Source organism: Neovison vison, chromosome 2 (genome assembly GCF_020171115.1).
Source record: "Neovison vison isolate M4711 chromosome 2, ASM_NN_V1, whole genome shotgun sequence".
NCBI lineage: Eukaryota > Metazoa > Chordata > Mammalia > Carnivora > Mustelidae > Neogale > Neogale vison.
The window spans coordinates 65,826,751-65,834,860 of NC_058092.1; the positions used below are offsets into that span (position 1 = coordinate 65,826,751).

General features: G+C 38.9%; 1 pseudogene; it reads right to left on the reverse strand.

Moving 5' to 3' along the window:
* Positions 1–277: 277 nt before the first annotated feature.
* Positions 278–878, reverse strand: LOC122899133 (annotated as a pseudogene).
* Positions 879–8,110: the final 7,232 nt, after the last annotated feature.

Genomic DNA, 8,110 nt, shown 5'->3' on the forward strand with positions numbered 1-8,110 from the left:
GAGTGTGGTGGGGAGGGGCAGAGGGAGAGGAAGAGAGAATCTCAAGCAGACTCCCCACTGAATGTGGAGCCTGATGTAGGGCTCCATCTCATGACCCTGAGATCATGACCTGAGCCAAAATCAAGAATCAGATGCTTAACTGACTGAGTTACCCAGGCACCACTGGAAACATTTTTCTTAAATTTTAACAAAGAAATCTATCCCAGTGACTTTAGTAATAGTCATTATAACCAAATATAATTACTATTTTGTGGTCTTAATAGTTTATAGGACTTAATTATGTTTGAAGGTGTGATGAAGTAGCTCCATCTTTCCTTTTCGTTATGTGGTTTGAAATCATAGTTCTGACTAGTGGACATTCTCTTGATGAAACCACGAGGTAATGTATTATTTGGGAAATATATACTGACAGATGGGAAAAATAATTTTACGAAATTCTGCTTGACATATTGTCAGCTATCATCTGAACCAGTCACTTTATAGCTTGGTCCTGTAAAGAATATTCACAAAACCTGTCTGAAAATCCTTATCTTAAAAAAAAATCCAAAAACATTAAAATGAGGTAGAATAAAGTTAGCAACATCTGAAGATTCTAGTTATATTACCAAACTCCCTGTGGTTAATTAGGTAATGGAACAAAACAGATATGGGAACAAAATTAATTTATACTGATACAATTCTTCTAAGAACACATACCAGTAATTCTTGGATTTAAAGGGCATCATGAAAGAAGGTACCAATAAAATAAGGCATTTCAAGCCTATGAAGAAGACTTTCAGAATGAAGACTGTAGTTCTGGTAATCCAAAGTACCTCCCAGAAGCTTGAATGACCCAAAGTAAGAGTTACAAAGATTAAGTTGTAATAAAGTGACTGAAAATGAAAGAGAACAGGAAAAAGGGGAGCCCTCTTACACTGTTGGTGGAAATGCAAGTTGGTGCAGCCACTTTGGAAAACAGCATGGAGATTCCTTAAGATATTAAAAATAGAGCTACCCCACTACAACTAACTTTGTTAGCCTCAATAGCAGCAGCAAAGCTAGGTTTCAATGGGAGTTTGTGTTCAAATATTTTTTTCAAAAATTGTCTTAAAGTTTGGGTTCTAATAGTTTTCATATAGCCTTCCTAGTCAGACCCCCCAATTTCTGGACCCTCAACTGCTTCTTACAAACTGGCCAATTATTTCCTGAACTCCTTTCTTACAATACTTTGCTTGACATACAAAATAAACGTAAGCCCAGAGTTATTCTCTTGCCAACCACTTCCCCCAGATTTACAGTCTCAGTGGGCATATGGTCTACTTTCCAAGTTATCCTAGGCAAGTTTAACACAGGTTTTGTCCCTGTGTAATTTGGGTGTCCATTTTTACAACTCTGTGATAGAGTCCTTTATAATAGTCCTGACATCTTCCATTTTTTTTAAATTTCCAAAGTTTTTTTGACTATTATATGTTCTCTGCAGCTCCATATAAATTTCAGACTAATCTTCTCAACTGCTACCAAAAAAACTCTGCTGAGATCAGGAACTGACGCTGGAGAAGTAGGTGAAGAGGGAGGAGGGGAGAGTAGGTGGAGCAGGAAGTCACCAAGAAGTCCTCCCAAAGCACTGGCAAGGTGGACAAATCAGAGCTTAAGGGGTGTCTGCTGAAATGGTCCACAAAGAGGAATTTGGAGGTCTGTGCTAGGCTGTGATCTGGTTCTTATGGTTGCCTTTCTGAGTTTTCCATTGGGTATTATGGTGGGTTGCTGCTGGTCAGCAGGGCAGGCAGATGGACATGGACATCTGACCTGAACAGCTGGACCTGGAAGCAGAGGAGAGTGCAGAGTGGGGAACAGCAAGTACAAACTGGGACCTGCTTGCTTCTCTGCATCTCTTTCTTCTCACCTCTAACCATGATGACCCTCAGAGCATAAAGTCTGCTGCTTCATTTCCAAATCATGTGCAAGTTTGTAACCCAGAACCAAATAGGGAAGAAGATGAAAAAATATAGTCCCAACTTAGATTGAGACAAAATAAAACCATCTTCTTTTTCTCTGTGTCACCACCTTCATCCAACAAGTCACCAACTTCTGGTGATTCTACATCATTATTTCTGCATTATAAACCATTCCCTTCTCTGCCATTGTTCTTTCTTAGTTTAATTGCTCATACATTTTATGACTGGAATACTGTAGTAGCCCCTAACTTGTGATTACATCAAAATGGTCATGTAGGTTGTGCACTGCATGACTTCATGGGTGCTATTCATAGACCACAGGTTTAATGGCTCTCCCTAGAGTTGTTTGAGGTACAACATGCAGAACTGTACACAGTTCCATCTCCGGTCTAGCTCTGCTTCCTTCAGTAACTTGGGTCATCCTTTTTTTTTTTTTTTTTTTTTAAGGATTTTATTTATTTATTTGACAGACAGAGATCACAAGTAGGCTGAGAGGCAGGCAGAGAGAGAGGAGGAAGCAGGCTCCCTGCTGAGCAGAGAGCCCAATGTGTGACTCAATCCAAGGACCTTGGGATCATGACCTGAGCTGAAGGCAGAGGCTCTAACCCACTGAGCCACCCAGGTGCCCCTAGGTCATCCTTTTAAAAGGCAAAATGGACCCTGTCATTTTCCTGCCAAAAATTGTTGGCCTCTCATGCCCTTCAGGATAAAATTCAAATTTCTTAGCATAGCATACAATCCATTCATGATTAGCTGATGAGCCTGAGCTCTGGAATCAGAATTTCTCTTTCTTTTTCTTTTCTTTTTTTTTTTTTTTAAGATTTTATGTATTTATTTGACAGAAAGAAAGAGACAGCGAGAGAGGGAACACAAGCAGGGGTGTGGGAGAGGGTGAAGCAGGTTTTCCACTGAGCAGGCAGTCCAATGTGGGGCTCCATTCCAGGACCCTGGGATCATGACCTGAGCTGAAGGCAGATGCTTAATGACTCAGCTACCCTGGTGCCCCTGGAATCAGAATTTCTAAGTTAGAATTTTATTTTATCCACTTCTACAATGTATGACCTTGGGCAAGTCACTGACTCTTACTGGGTTTCTGTTTCTTTAACTATGAAATGGGGGAGGAGGCTGAGAATAGTACTTTTCTCATTACCTTTTGTCAGCATTCATTGAGATGTAAAAATATAATATTCCTTCCTTAGTGTCCACCTCAACTCTATGCTTCGTCTAAACTGAACTCCTCTACTACTAGTTCTCCTAGTTACACCCCATCCTGTCTCTGTACCTTTGCACATACCTGAATCACTCTTCTTCTCTTTTCCTGGATAGATCCTGCTGATTCTCCAGGACTCAGTGACTCATCACTTTCCTTCTGGCAGCCTCCTCTAATTCCTTCAGCCTCAGTTAGTGACGGTTAGTGATGGTTCCCTTGGGCTGTCTCAGTGTCAGTGCTTGATTATACCACAGTGAATTCTCTTTTTCTGTCTTCCCCACTGTAAACTATAGACTTTTGTTCCTGCTAGACTATCTAAACTCTGGTCTAAACTCTAGACCATGTTTTGCTTGACCATGCTTTACCTGTCTTTTTAGCCTTAGTTGCTAATGTAGCACTGACTAGTTTTTAAGAATGTTTGTTAGCAGGTTCTCAAAATGTTTATTGAATTAATGTTGAATGATGAGGGCTCTAAGAGGTATTGTTATGCTTTATGGGAAAATATAAAAATGATGGAATATTTTGGGACAATGCATAGTAACAAGAATTTTAGAATTCTGAAGTTTAGTGATTTGGTAGATTTCAAAGTATGTATGTTGCTGTTAAGAATGGAAATTTAAAAAAATGAAAAATTTCTTTTTTTTAACTTAAATTCAATGAACATACAATGTATTATTTATTTCAGGGGTACAGGTCTGCGATTTGTCAGTCTTATATAATACTCAGTGGTCATTACAGCACATACACTCCCCAGTGTCCATCACCCAGTTACTCCATTCCCCACCCTTCCTCCCCTCCAGCAACTCTCTCAATTTGTTTCCTATGATTAAGAGTCTCTTATGGTTTGTTGCCCTCTCTGTTTTCATCTTGTTTCATTTTTAAGAATGGAATTTTTAAAAAATTTCTTTTCAGTGTAACAGTATTCATTGTTTTTGCACCACACCCCGTGCTCCATGCAATACGTGCCCTCCCTAATACCCACCACCTGGTTCCCCCAACCTCCCACCCCCCGCCCCTTCAAAACCCTCAGGTTGTTTTCAGAGTCCATAGTCTCTCATGGTTCACCTCCCTTTCCAATTTCCCTCAACTCCCTTCTCTCCATCTCCCCATGTCCTTCATGTTATTTATTATGATCCACAAATAAGTGAAACCATATGATAATTGACTCTCTCTGGTTGACTTGTTTCACTCAGCATAATCTCTTCCAGTCCTGTACATATTGCTACAAAAGTTGGGTATTCATCCTTTCTGATAGTGGCATAATACTCCATAGTGTATATGGACCACATCTTCCTTATCCATTCGTCCATTGAAGGGCATCTTGGCTCTTTCCACAGTTCAGTGACCGTGGACATTGCTATAGACATTGGGGTACAGATGGCCCTTCTTTTCACTACACCTGTATCTTTGGGGTAAATACCCAGGAGTGCAATTGCAGGGTCTTAGGGAAACTCTATTTTTAATTTCTTGAGGAATCTCCACACTGTTCTCCAAAGTGGCTGCACCAACTTGCATTCTCACCAACAGTGGAAGAGGGTTCTCCTTTCTCTACATCCTCTCCAACACATGTTGTTTCCTGTCTTACTAATTTTGGCCATTCTATCTCAATGTGACTTTAATTTGAATCTCCCTGACGGCTAGTGATGATGAACATTTTTTAATGAGTCTCATAGCCATTTGTATGTCTTCATTGGAGAAGAGTCTGTTCATATCTTCTGCCCATTTTTTGATATGATTATCTGTTTTGTGTGTGTTGAGTTTGAGGAGTTCTTTATAGATCCTGGATATCAACCTTTTGTCTGTACTGTCATTTGCAAATATCTTCTCCCATTCCGTGGGTTGCCTCTTTGTTTTGTTGACTGTTTCCTCTGCTGTGCAGAAGGTTTTGATCTTAATGAAGTCCCCAAAGTTCATTTTCGCTTTTGTTTCCTTTGCCTTTGTAGACATATCTTGAAAGAAGTTGCTGTGGCTGATATCGAAGAGGTTACTGCCTATGTTCTCCTGTAGGATTCTGATGGATTCCTGTCTCATGCTGAGGTCTTTTATCCATTTCAAGTTTATCTTTGTGTACGGTGTGAGAGAATGGTCGAGTTTCATTCTTCTACATATAGCTGTCCAGTTTTCCCAGCACCATTTATTGAAGAGACTGTCTTTTTCCATTGTATATTTTTTCCTGTTTTTTTGAAGATTATTTGACCATAGAGTTGAGGGTCCATACCTGGGCTCTCTACTTGATTCCACTGGTCTATGTGTCTGTTTTTATGCCAGTACCATGCTGTCTTGGTGATCACAGCGTTGTGGTAAAGCTTGAAATCAGGTAACGTGATGCCACCAGTTTTATTTTTGTTTTCAACATTTCCTTAGCAATTCGGGGTCTCTTCTGATTCCATACAAATTTTAGGATTATTTGTTCCAGTTTTTTGAAAAATACTGGTGGAATTTTGATCGGAATGGCATTAAAAGTATAGATTGCTTTAGGCAGTATAGACATTTTAACAATGTTTGTTCTTCCGATCCAAGAGCATGGAATGGTCTTCCATCTTTTTGTGTCTTCTTCAATTTCTTTCATGAGTGTTCTGTAGTTCCTCGAGTACAGATCCTTTACCTCTTTGGTTAGGTTTATTCCCAGGTATCTTATGATTCTTGGTCCTATAGTAAATTGACAACCTGAATAGACTGATATCTAGTAATGAGATTGAAGCAGTGATCAAAAACCTCCCCCAAAGAAAGGGCCCAGGACCTGACAAATTCCCTACCAAACTTTCAAAGAAGAAATAACACCTATTCTCCTGAAGCTGTTTCAAAAAATTGAAGCAGAAGGAAAACTTCCAGACTCTTTTTATAAAGCCAGCATTACCCTGATCCCCAAATCAGGCAAACACCCTAACAAAAAGGAGAATTTCAGACCAATATCACTGATGAATATGGATGCTAAGATTCTCAACAAGGTCCTAGCAGACAGGATCCAACAGCACATTAAAAGTATTATCCACCATGACCAGGTGGGATTCATCCCTGGGTTACAAGGATGGTTCAACATTTGCAAATCAATCAATGTGATAGAACAAATCAATAAGAGAAGAGAGAAGAACCACCTGGCCCTCTCAATTGATGCAGAAAAGGCATTTGACAAAATCCAGCATCCGTTCCTGATTAAAATGCTTCAAAGTATAGGGATAGAGGGAACATTCCTGAACTTCATCAAATCTATCTATGAAAGACCCACAGCAAATATCATCCTCAGTGGGAAAAAGCTTGCAGCCTTCCTGTTGAGATCAGGAACACGACAAGTATGCCCACTCTCACCACTCTTGTTCAACATAGTATTAGAAGTCCTAGCAAAAGCAATCAGACAACAAAGAGAAATAAAATTCAAATAATATTCAAATTGGCAATGAAGAAGTCAAACTCTCTCTCTTTGCAGATGACATGATTCTTCATATGGAAAACCCAAAAGACTCCACCCCCAGACTACTACAGCAATTCAGTAACATGGCAGGATACAAAGTCAATGTACAGAAATCAGTGGTTTCTTATACACTAACAATGAAAATACAGAAAAGGAAATTAGAGAATTGATTCCATTTACTATAGCACCAAGAATGGAAATTTTTTTAATGGAAAGAATGACTAAAGACATTTTTTGTTTAAGGTATTGTTTACTATCACTTGCTCCATATCCATTACTTTAAGACCTCTTACAAAGATATTGAAACCCACAATATATGGTCAATTAATCTTCAACAAAGCAGGAAAGAGTATCCAATGGGAAAAAGATAGCCTCTTCAACAAATGGTGTTGGGAAAACTGGACATTAACATGCAAAAGAATGAAACTGGACCACTTTCTTATACACAAAAATAATTTCAAATAAATTCAAATAGATTAGAAATGGATTAATGACCTAAATGTGAGACCTGAAACCATAAAAATCCTAGAGGAGGACACAGGCAGTAACCTCTTTGATATCAGCTGTGACAACTTCTTTCTAGGATGTCTCCTGAGACAAGGGGAAAAAAAGGGAAAAATAAGGTATTGGCACTTCATCCAAATAAAAAGCTTTTGCACAGTGAAGGAAACAGTCAACAAAACTAAAGGCAACCTATGAGTTGGGAGAAGATACTTGCAAATGACATATCAGATAGAGGGTTAGTATCTAGAATCTGTAAAGAACTTATAAAACTCAACACCCAAAAATGAATAATCCAATTGAAAAATGGGCAGAAGACATGAGCAGATATTTTCCCAAAGAGGACATACAAATGTCCAACAGACACACGAAAAGATGTTCAACATCACTGATCATCAGGGAAATATGAATCAAAACTACAATGAAATATCACCTCATACCTCTCAGAATGGTTAAAATCAACAACACAAGAAACAGCAGGTGTTGGCAAGGATGTGGAGAAAGGGGAACCCTCTTGCACTGTTGATGGGAATGTAAATTGGTGCAGTCACCTTTGGAAAATAGTATGAAGTTTCCTCAAAACATTAAAAATAGAACTACCTTATGATCCAACAATCACACTACTGGTTATTTACTCAAAGAATACAAAAATCCTATTTCAAAGAGATACATGCATCTTAATTTTTTATGCACCCCGATGTTTTTAGCAGCATTGTCTACAATAGCCAAGTTATGGGAACAGCCCAAGTGTCCATTGACTGATGAAAGGATAAAGAAGATGTGGTGTATATATACAATGGAATATTGCTCAACCTTTAAAAGAAAGAAATCTTGCCACTTGGAACAACATGGATGGAGCTAGAGAGCACTATGTTAAATGATATGTCAGCTAGAGAGAGACAAATACCACATGATTTCACTTATATATGGAAGCTAAGATACAAAACAAATGAGCAAAGGGGGAAAAAGAGTCAAACAAACAAACAAAAGACTCTTAACTATAGAGAACAAACCAATGATTACTGGGGATGCCTGGGGTGGATGGGTGGGGGATGG